Source organism: Triticum dicoccoides, chromosome 3A, assembly GCF_002162155.2.
Source record: "Triticum dicoccoides isolate Atlit2015 ecotype Zavitan chromosome 3A, WEW_v2.0, whole genome shotgun sequence".
In the NCBI taxonomy this organism is placed as follows: domain Eukaryota; kingdom Viridiplantae; phylum Streptophyta; class Magnoliopsida; order Poales; family Poaceae; genus Triticum; species Triticum dicoccoides.
Genome location: NC_041384.1, coordinates 424,886,249 through 424,897,949, shown reverse-complemented (window position 1 = coordinate 424,897,949; position 11,701 = coordinate 424,886,249). Strand labels below are relative to the sequence as shown.

General features: G+C 44.2%; 1 long non-coding RNA gene across 9 annotated transcripts; it reads left to right on the top strand.

The window, feature by feature from the left end:
* The first annotated feature begins 209 nt into the window (after positions 1–209).
* Positions 210–7,533, top strand: LOC119268391. Of its 9 annotated transcripts, none has more exons than XR_005133167.1 (10): positions 210–907; positions 984–1,038; positions 1,411–1,532; positions 2,293–2,457; positions 3,563–4,153; positions 4,579–4,627; positions 5,167–5,395; positions 5,526–5,638; positions 6,428–6,508; positions 6,841–7,530. It is a non-coding gene; the product is annotated as an uncharacterized LOC119268391 (long non-coding RNA). The 9 variants fall into 9 exon arrangements; XR_005133168.1 differs by having other exon boundaries at positions 3,563–4,053; positions 6,841–7,529; XR_005133164.1 differs by having other exon boundaries at positions 2,293–2,402; positions 3,563–3,619; positions 3,728–4,627; positions 6,841–7,528.
* Positions 7,534–11,701: the final 4,168 nt, after the last annotated feature.

Genomic DNA, 11,701 nt, shown 5'->3' with positions numbered 1-11,701 from the left:
GATTAGCAAAAAGCAAAGTCCGCCTTCGTTGAATTTAACCTATAAACCCTGGAGAACCTCTAGGCAGGACCAAGGTGGCCACGTCGCCTTTAAATCGCTCGTGCCACCGCCTGTTAATTAGGTGCCCCTCCGAGGGCATTTTAGTCATTTCACCTTTGGGTATAAATCCCAACAGCTCCCGTGCAACGTAGAAGGTAGAACCCTAGCCGCCTCCCCATCTGCCGCCCCGCCCGACCCGCTCACCCCGCCGCTCCGCCCGTCCCGCTCGCCCCCTTCCCAGCCGCTCACCCCGCCCGTCCAGCTCGCCGTGGCCGATGACCACGCCACCAGAGACCGCGGACCTTGGCGCAGGCCTGTGCTCCCGAGCGGTGGTCCCTCCTTGTTGCCACCCCTCTCCTCTGCCATGTGTCGGATCCGAGGCGTGCGGGCGCGGAGGCAAGCTTCTCCAGCGGTGGCCGCCACCCTCTCGTCTCCTCAATCCTCTTCATATCATCCCGCGTTCTCGATCTATGCCGCCACGTGCTGTGGTTCTGGATTGGGCGCAGGCTGCCGCCATTGGAGAGTAGCGGCGGTGAGGTCTTCAGCTCGGGTGCGAGGAGCAGGGGGGTGAGGTGGACGGTGTTGTGGCGAAGAAGTGATTGATGCGGTCGGCAGCCAGCGCCGGTGAGCGACGAGGATGCTACCATCTCTCCTATATCCTCCCAGATTCTCGATTGGACCGGGGGACAGACGCCGCCACAGGCCACCGGGGACGCCTCTGCATTGTCGTCAGCTGGACGAGGAAAACAGCAAGATGCTGGCCTATGCATCGGACGTGGGCCACTTCAGCTTTAGGGGAGATTTGACTATGGCGCAAGGTCCCCCACTTCCTTGTTGTGGCGCTGCAGCGTCATGGGCCCTTCTGAAGGTACGCTAACTCCTTCTCTCCTCTTCTTTCATACTGTTGCAAAAGGTGAGGTGCAAATCTGAAGAATTTTGTACAGGGAGAGGGAGGCACATCGGAGGGTGGTAGCAGGTGCGTCTTGCTAAAGCAACCAGGTATATATCCCAGTTCCTTCTTACCATGACCTTTATATTCCAACCATACACTACAGCAATACAGGCGCTCCATTGTGTGTGTTAACGTTTTCCTGTACTCATGATTTTTCTCAACCAATGATTTGTCTGAAGTGCCATTGGTATTAATTGTTCGTTTGTCATGTATACCAAACCAAGTGAAATAACCATAAAAGGACAAATCAAATAGAATCATTTTGTTTAGCAAATTTATATTAGTGTTTAATGGTAAAAGTTTCAAAAGTTTTTAACATCAATCTGAAGTTGACCTTTGTTCAGGGACGAAGGCATTATATACCTTTGAATTGCCTCTTTTGTTGTTTATTGCTGGATTTGACAAGCAGTTTTTTTCAGTGGTTGTCGTGGCCTGAAGCAGCAAGTATTGTGGAGATTGATGGACTAGGTGCTTGCAGCCGCAGTCCATCGCGCTCTCGGTTGCTGACCTTGAGGTCCAGCGGCAACTGCCCGTCACTTAGGTATCTCCCCCCCTCTCATGCTCTTCCCCTTTTTGCCTTATTGGTTGTATCCAGACCAAGGCTTGATCCAGACCCAAGAAATGTGGTCGCGGTGCAGCTTATCAACTCCATCCCATCTGGGTGCTTCCCGACATGGCAGTGATGGTCTCCTTTTTCAGTCATCGTGTGTTGCACCACAAAGAATTATGTGGTTTGATGACAATGAAAGAAAGAGGTGGTGATTTAATTCCGCTTATTTGCGCCACAAACGATTCAGTGGTTTGATGGCAAGGAGCAGGAGGTGGTGGTTCAGTTCCACTTATTTGTTAGCTTCTCTTTCCTTGGAGAAATGGTCTCGATGTTGATATTTTTTGTATTTTCCATTATCTCAATCTTGAATAGATTGGATTAATGGAAAGATACAGGGGTGCTTTACTGGTTGTATAGTCCCTTGCGTAATAAATCTTTGTATCTCTTTTTCTTAATCAGGACTGAATTAATTAATTACCTAATTGTTGTTGACCTGAGTTTAGTTGTTCAACTGTGGTCATCAAATATAGCCTCTGGCTGGCTAGATTAGCCGATGTTTTAGCCAATCATGATGTATTGCACATTGTCTTTCATTTTCTTCTCACTCTTATTCTTTTCATGTTGACTTTTCACTGGCATGGAGAAGAAGAGAGATTATAGGGCGACATTAACTTTAGTTGTCTTTAATTTGATTATGACTGCAAATTTGAGATTTATCATTTTCTAATTCTCGGTGATTTGTATTTTGTAGGGGATGCTTCTAAGCTGCAATGCTCCATATCCGATGCAATATATTTCTGCTTTATTGAAGAGGACTAACTTGTGCTGGGAAAGATTCCTGAAGGTGATGTCAGATCATTGGTAAATAACAAGGAATCCTTGGAACCTGTCATCCTGTAGTATTTGTCTGCGATAGGTATGCATTCTGTACAGCTAAGCAGAGTATTCCAGATTGAGTAATGCTAGAGATACAAACATATTATATACTCCCTCCTTCCATCTATATAGGGCCTAATGCATTTTTTAAGACCGCGTTTGACTATTGACAAGATTAATAGTACATGACATGCACAATGTGAAAATTATATCATTGAAAGCTCCTTTCACACACGAATTTAACAACGTGCTTTGTGTAAGTTGCATGTCATATATTGTTGCTCTAATATTTGGTCAAAGTTAGCCTCGAAAAACACATTAGGCCCTATATAGATGGAAGGAGGGAGTATACATTTTAATGCTTTAGCTTCCATAGTGAGAGCAAGTTGCAAGACCAGATGCCATGCGGTCTTACTGCGAGCTCGTCCAGTTCATGGTGACTTGGTGATGACTCAAATCCACCTACCTCTTTCTCTCCGTGTCTCCTTTTGTTGCTGTTTGTTGGAACTTTGGATTGCGCTGGCTTGATGGCTATTTCGGATTAATCAAAGGATTTTGTTTAGCTTAGTTTCATTACGGGCAAGACTAAGATAGTCGTTCTTTAGTGTGGGTTAAATTAATCAGGGGATTTGAAGAACGGTTCAATTGATCTGTACTAAGCAAACCTTTGTGCTTGCAATCACGTATGGTTTTAGCCATGTTGCTGCTAGAAAGCTTCCTTCAATTGAACCGATCTTCTCAGTAGCTAATGGAGCGCATTGGCAGGAACAGAGTGGCCAACTGAATCTGATAGTCTGGTTTCTTTGTACTCATATCTTGCAGAGTAGTTTCCTAACTGATTGTTTGGCAACAGGTATTTTGAAGAACTCAAACTCATGGTAACAAATGAACTAGCAAAGAGAGCCATTTATACCTCTCTTCTGTAAGATAATCCTGTGAAGGACACACACATAAAAGCCATGAAGGACGAAGAAAGAATTATTGATCTATTATTATGTTTCTTCTTTGCAAATATATTGCTATGGTTGTTAGCGATGTATACGCCCGAGTGGGCTAATGTATAGTTGTATTGGTTTAGCTTATCAACCTTGCCGCGTTCATGTTTTCATTTCCTTTTGTTCATGATGATTGTTTTTTTTGTGCAGACCTAGATTGTAGGATTGCATGAGTTGGGGCTTGCGATTGCCCATTGTGGTGCACAGGTAGATTGTAGGATGTACTTGCCGAAATGAGCATGGTCGCCATGCTAATTGTTCAAATATTCTATGGTTATTTCAGTGCTTATCCCAGTTACTTGATTTCTTTTGCAGTACTGCCAGGGGTGGCTGTTTGTTTACTGCAGGGGGTGTTGATCTGCTGCCCCATTATTTGATTACATGTTTGATGCTCTCCAAAAAATGCTACAAAGAATCATAAGAAACTTCTCGTGATAGATTTACCATTAGGGATATTTCCAAATGTTTACTTCTAATTCATTAGCATATCCTCTGTTTTTTTTAATTAATTGTTGCCTCCTGTTTTTTGTTTATCTTAGCCTTCTGGTGCTTTTGGTGTATGGGCAAAACAGGTCAGAGTACAAAGTGGTGAATTGCATTTCACATGCCAAGATAAACAAAGAATAAAAAAAGAAAACATGGTATTCTCTAACACAAGAGCATGATACCTTGGGTCCATTGGTGCAGACCAAGAGATAAGAACTACTTATGCTGCAATAGTTTCAGTGGAAGTATAGTCAGGTGTTTAATTGTTTTTTTTACAGTTTTAGCTAATTGGCTGGGTATCCACTTTATCTTTTGTGCTTGCACATATAATCGATTCTCTGGTCCATACTTGCATGTTCTCTAATTATCTTGGAGTGCTGGCAAGTAATTAGAACATATCTTGGTCCATACTTGCATTAGAATATGCCACATAGAAGGATGTGGCATATCTTGGAATAAGAATGGCCACACGAGCATTTTGTCATGATATTGTAATGAGTGGTCGATACTTGTGGCAGTGCTACAATGGTGCTATGTTGCATGTTTGCACAAGATGCCTGTAAATTCTTGATCTTCGTCGTGCCTCCTGCTTACTATTAGTTCAATTGAGCCCAATCTTTCTGGTCGTATTGCTACGCGCTTATGATTAGTTGCTCTATTTCTTGGTTGTTGTATTGTAGGATAGGGAGGCAGAAGATAGGACATGCCGGGGAATGAAGGAGAACAAACGTAAGTAGTACTTGCCACTATTCAGATTTCTTTGTTGTTGCATTACAAGATTGTAGGGTGTTTAGATTTTAAATGCTGGCATTGATCGAGGTGTTAACTGGTTTTTAGTTCTGATTAGATGCGAATCAGGTTTTAGTTATGATGAGATGCAAAAATTGTTGAGAGAGGGCATGAATGGTCTATATTTTAACCGTGCTTTTATTCCTTTTTGCCCTTTCCAAAGGGACCGCTCTACCTTTTGTTGACAACAATATATTTATTAAGCTAGGAGGCTGCACCGGTCATGAATTTAAATAGGCTTGGTACCGCTTTATTTTGGTCAACATTTTTGGCCCTGAACATGTTATGTTTTGATTTATGAGGTTAAAGCATACTACTGCTTGCAGAAATAGCAACCTGTTGAAAGTATTGTTGGGTCACTTTTAGGCTTCTAGCTATTTTGATTTTATCATATACAACACTTTCAGACCAGTAAATACAATGACCTCCCTTTTACATTAAATAATCGTGATTGTTCTCATACCATTTGGCATTTGCAGAGTGTCTCAGGCACACAAGCTAAAGGTTCACCAAGTTCTGGGAAAGAAAAGTTTCCCTAGACATGTGGCGGTGGCTGTCAAGACAAGAGGGGCGCTGTGAGCGACAGCCCTCGATCGTCTTCCTTGTGGAATCAGGTACGCGTCGTCCATCATGGGTGCTGGCGGGTGGCCGGAGGCGGCTACATCAGGCCAGTGTCCGTGATCAAGACTGACACCGGGAAGGCTGCCGGTATGTAGTATGCTCCTCATCTCCTCCAACTTATGTTTTGGTAGCACGTCTCCATCATTGTAAGGACATATTTCTAGCTTTCACTATCCTACTCTACTATGTCGTGCTTGACCATTCCTCTTCCATTCAGGTCTACAGTTGTGCACTCAATTCAAATGATTATTCTCCGTTCTTTGCCTCAGAACTACATATGAGAGGTACAAAGGGTTGGCCAAGATACTCAATTAAGCTATTCGATTTAAGGTATACTTCTATCGCTTCCTTCTATCCTTTTTGTTCAACTTCTCATGTGTATTGTTAGCTTTTTCTCAAGCTTTTTTTTAATCTAGAACCTCAAATATAAGTACATTTTGCTGATTAGTGAGTAAATCAACCGGCAATAGTTGGTATATATTTGTTGTAGGTTTGATGTCACCTATTCATTCTTTTTCTTTTTGAGATGCTCTGTTTTTACAATGCAGCATTTGTTTCTTCATAACTATATTACCGCTTACATTGCTGGCAATGGGAACTAAAGAAATCTTTGAGGCTACTTGTGAAGCTCTATTGTTGATGCCAGATTTGTACATTTGAGTAGTGTTATATCCATGTATAAATGCAGACTTCGTTGAAGCTATATTTTATAAACCAATCAGCCATGTTTTTTCTTTGCTGCTGCGGTTGCCATGTGTCACGTAGTTATATGTGCGTGTTCATAATTATAATTGCACTTTGTCTCCCTTTGCAAGTGTGATATATGTGTGTTCATAATTATATGTTAGTCCTAATTTTCAAATCATGCCCACAGCTTGTGGAGTGTTAAAATCTAATATCTCTAATTTCCGCATCAAGTTATGGTTCCCCTGTTTAGCATTTACTTTCTATTAATTGCTTTGATTTAATGTTTAAGATTTTTGCTTTACCGATGTTTGATCTAGATTAGCAATAAAACACACTCAAAATTAGGTGTTCTTCCTTGGTTAGCTGTCTGCATTTCTTATGTTGGATTGGTTCAGGCCAGGGTGTATCGCTCTTTTTCCTTGCCTTTCACAGGTCCTTTGCTGATGTTGGTTGTGTCCTTGCTTCTTGGAGAGGGGGTGAGGGCAGAGGACTTTGATGCCAGAAATAGGCGAGGTAAAGAAAATACTACGGTCTATCTATTCTACAGCTGTTTAGCTAATTGGATCTGGTCTCCTTGAGCGGATGTTTATTTGCTTACTCATTTCTGCTCTTCTTGCTGTATGTGAAGTGATACAATTGTATTCCATTGGTGTCAACTTACTTTTCGTGAACTAATTCTGTAATGAGTACACATTGGTATCTACAGAGGTCCTCTATATTTGTTCTCCTTCACTAGAGTGCCATACATACAGAAATAACTATATTTAAACTGTACATTTGAAGCTTTTTACTCAAAGCCAAATGACACTCTGCAATCTACTCAATTAATTCCTCTCGCATGCCAGTATTTTCAGGTCCACTACACCAAAGAAAAGCTGAAAGAGTACATCAAACCAGATGATGACACACTCAAGGTCAAGCTCGCAAACAGCAGTCTGCACACCAGTTGTCGTATCATGCTGGGAACAGACAAGAGAGCCACAATAACCAGAAACTGGTCGGAGTTCTGCCACCGTGCAAACATCCATGAAGGATGTATCTGCGCCTTTTGTTTCAAGGTTACCGCAGAGCACCGCCTGACTCTCATCGTCCATGTTCTCTAGACGGACCATCTACAGCAACCCATGCCTTTTGCATGCATAGCCTGTCGTCTTAAGATCTAATTTGCCTCTATGATAAGATGAACCTTACCTGTGGTTGCCGACGATGCCATACGTTGCTTTTGTACAACTGCCGGTGATATTATAACCTATGTAACCCCAGTTATTATTACCCGGCAGCACATCCATCTATTGATCTTACGTATGATTTTCTATCGTTGCTGCTTTCCTCTGCTTCAATCATCAGTTATTTGACAACAACGCTGAACAATCTGCACAAGTACTAATGGAGCCTGGATGATGATGTTGAAGGGATTTCTGTTATGAACAATGAGAACATTCAACCCCAGCCACTATGAACAATCGCAGCGCCGATGGTCCAACAAGCATAAAGCCTATGAGATGAATCTCCCCCTTTCTACCTTACTTCCCAATAGCATTGTAAATATTCTATCATAAGCTCCTAATATCATATTCTATCATGAATGATCCATGTGTACCAATCTGCCCCTAAATATATTTAGGTTAACTCTTTCCATACTTGCCTTACTCTCGCCCCTTGTGCCATCGGCGCAACGGGTCATCTAGTAACAAAGAAAAGAAAGAAGGATTAGGTCTCCCCGTATGCCACCGAACGATCCGAATTCAGCATGTGTCTGCTGCTCTAGCTTGATGTTGTGTGCGTGTTCTTGGCTGGAACGCAGCCGTTCAAGATCTCCCACGATGTGCAGCACGTCCTCAGGAGCTGCGTCTGCAAAGCAGGTAAAAGGAAGCAGTCTGTACATAATTACTAACAACCAGTACCAAGACTAGATTGGTTTTGATCTTTTAGGTGGAGTAGTGTTCGGACTACTACTAGAATCCAATGACCAAACCAAGGGTACCGTGCTGCAAAATTAGTACTCAATTTGGTCAGTATCACTTTAGGTCTATGCACTTAATTAAAGAAACAAAAAGGGTAGCAGCAAACAATGGCCGGCTACGAGCTGAATTAAAAAAGGGAAGAAAACAAACCTAGCTGATGTGTTGCCGCCGATCTGAACTACCGTCGGCCGGCCACACGCACTGGAGTACTATATAATTTTTCATTTGACACGTACAAGGAATTTGCCAGCTCCAGGCTACTGTTCATACGCGCACTTCTCCAGGATTTTTATGGCGCGCAGGGTAGCTCGGATCCAATATACTATTAAATGGCGGATATAATAGTCACCGCGGGACCTGACTCTCTGCCAACTCCGATCTGATCTGCAGACAAAACAAAAGAGGCGATAGAAAAAATTGTTTGCAAACAAACCGGTTTATACAATACTGATCTAACCATAAAAACATCACTTGATCATTGATTTTGATCCCCATCAAACCACGACGAACACCTAGCAGGCTCTCAATGAAAGCACCAATATCGGTTCTATATTCGGCGTATCTCGTAGTAGAGCAACTCGGCAGTGGTACGAGTTAATGAGTCCTCCTGAGTGGAGTCAGCATAGATAGCCTGAAGATACCCTTGCGCTCCCGGAAGTGAAGCTGGCATGTAACGGAAGTCGGTGTTCCGAAGCAGGCCAGTCCGGACTCGCAAGATGGTCATCATGGAATAGGCAGCATCCTGCACAGCCATCTCAACAGTAACCCCAAGTCCATCGGAACAGTGAAGGGGCTCGATAGATCCAAGATAAGAAGGAAATATCCTGACGGTGCAGAGATATTGGCTTTGATTAAAGTCGCGGAACTGCTCTTCGACGGTGTATTCGGGATACCAACGGTAGCCCGTCTCGATCATTACCCGGACTAACATAGCAGTATGACCGGGCACGTCGAGGCACCGGGTCAGGCGAACCACTTGGTTTTGAACACGGTTGGCCATCTGAAAGCATAACCACAATGTAAAGACATCCGAATTTCTAGGGAAAATCGGATAGCATAACAGCTGTAAATGCTCAGGAAAAGATTTGAGACATCCACAACAGTTCGCAATACCACTCAACAACATCATATCAAGGTTCTGATCCAATTAGCAACAAACTAAGAATAGTAGAAACTGAACTGGGACTGGTAACAACAATCCTATAAGCTACTACGGATTAGTAACACGTGAACCTGATAGAAGAAGAGAGCCTAGTCCTTAACCCACGTTGAATGAGAAGAGAATGACTCAGATCAGAGGCATAGGGTAAAGGAGTAAAAGAGCCTTACGTTCCCTCCCACAATCAATTCCCCTACATATAACTAAAGCATTTCTAGACTCGACATCGACCAGTTTGGCTCAACGAACCTACAGGCAGTCTGGCTCTGATGCCAACGCTGCCAGGACACCGATTCCAAGTCACATCGATCTAGCCGGTAACACCTCATATCACTTTGCGGCCTCACGCACGGTATCCCATGGGTGTCGCCTTACCATGGCCGGGACCGTTTGCGCCTTTTGGCTCACGTATATGATAGTGTCGCTAGTATCCATATGATAGAGAACCCGGGCCGACATGGCTAGTCATGAACCCAAAGCGGCACAGACCTATGGAGACAGGCATACATGAATCACATCGAACATGTCGGTCATTAGCGAGTGATTCCGGGCTGTAGCACTGGGCTAACAGGACTCCGGGGAACCCGGGCTGTAGCAGGCTAGGTAGGACTCCAGAAGTCACCGCGTGACATTTCCCCGAAGGGACAGACATAGGAACCAAGTGAAACACATGCCGGCCAGTCAAGTGTCCTGAACAGTAGTGCTGGGCTAGCAGGACTCCCGTGAACCGGGCTGTAGCGGACTACTATGGCTCGAGGAACACTAGACTACATTTCCCCATATGAAAGGCTGCCAAGGATAAACAACTAGATTGTCGGATCCCACTCATACCAAGCATTTCAATCATACACACAATATGCCCGATATGAGTACATACAACATGGCATCACAACAAAACCCTACAACTCAAGTACTTTATTTAAAGGCTCCAGAGAGCCATACATAACATGTTCATACAGATAGGGGTCACATGACCCGACACTCAAGTCATACAAACATACAAGCACATGCGGAAAGAACTAGTCTGAGTACAGACTCTAGAAAGAAGGAAGGCTTCTCGAAGCCTGTCTATCTACATAAGGCCCTCCATGGCCAGGATCACCACCTGGGTGGCTAGTCACTCGTCGACGTCAAGGTCTACGTAGAACCCATCGGAGTGGGCGGTGTCGTCTGAAAACAGTAATTAAGCAAACATGAGTACAAAGGTACTCAGCAAGTCTTACATCAGATCCTACTATACATGCTTATCCTCAAGAAGGTGGTGGGGTTAATGCAGCAAGCCAGCTTTGACTCTTGGCTAAGCTATCTTACGGAACTCCACCAGTAAAATAGTTTTCGCACACGAGTCCACTACTCACCATCACAATACTCCATCGGGGATCCTCCCTCGTCATCCTACGAGAGGGCCATCCTCGGTACTCACGCTTATCTTGAGTCTTTTATTAGTATCCATTGACTTGTCTATGAACTGTATAGGCAACCAAGTAGTCCTTTACCGCGGACGCGGCTATTCAAATAGTTTTATACCCTGCAGGGGTGTACTTCTTCATACACGCTTTCACCACTTACCGCCGCTTACACGACATGTACTCGGCAACCTTCAAGCGGAAGCCCAACGAGGGTGTCGGCCACGGCCTACCTAAACACTTAAGTCTCTAGTCCAGGTTTATCGCCTATCCAGGTTCCATCCGTAGGGAGTCCGGCCGAGGTTTCCACATACGGCCCTGAACGATGTGAACAGGGTTCCCGAGACACCAAACGGGTGACTCGGTACACCGTGCCACGGTGTATCTACCGCAACATAGCCCACCCTTAGGGTCAGCGCTACGCACGGCCGCCAACACATAACCTACAAACACCAGAAACTATTTGCAACTCCTGGACAGAGTACTAGGGTGGTTAAGTGTCACATCCCTAGTTCTGGTATGACCTAGACTAGCTAGTTATTTGTGCATCATGTTTAAAATTCCATTTAATTTTGAAATGAGGATTGGTGGAACCCTCAGAATCATTTTTTGAAATAACCCCAAATAAAAATTGCTCCAAAAAGGTCCAAGAAAATGTTCATGTTGCCCTCTGAAAATATTGGACAGAGATAAAAATCAAACCAATATTTTTAGGAGCTCATAAGTATTTATTTTGGCCATTTGGAATTAATAAATAAATATTTGCATTGGAAATATATTAGTTATATATATTAATATATGTCCAAAAATTATGCCACCTGTTGGGGAGCTCTGGAATAATGCCACTAGTTCCTACAAAAATGGGCATACGGAAATAAATTGATTTAGTGTTATTACTAAATCAAAACATATGTCAGAATATTAGAAAAGAGACAAAAGAGGAGAAACTTACCTGGGCCTCCTCCCTGTGCAGCCCAGCAGCAGCCAGCGCCGGCCCAGCCCACCTGGCCCCCTCCTCTGTCGTCTTCGTCCTCGACAGGGGGATGGGCGCGTGCCCGACGCGCGCGCGCTCCGCCGCGCCACGCCACCAGCCTCCCTGCCTGCCTGCCCTCTCCCCTCCTCGTCTGGACGCCTCTGGAGACGCCACGCGCCGCCCCGACCCCTCTCACTCCCCCCC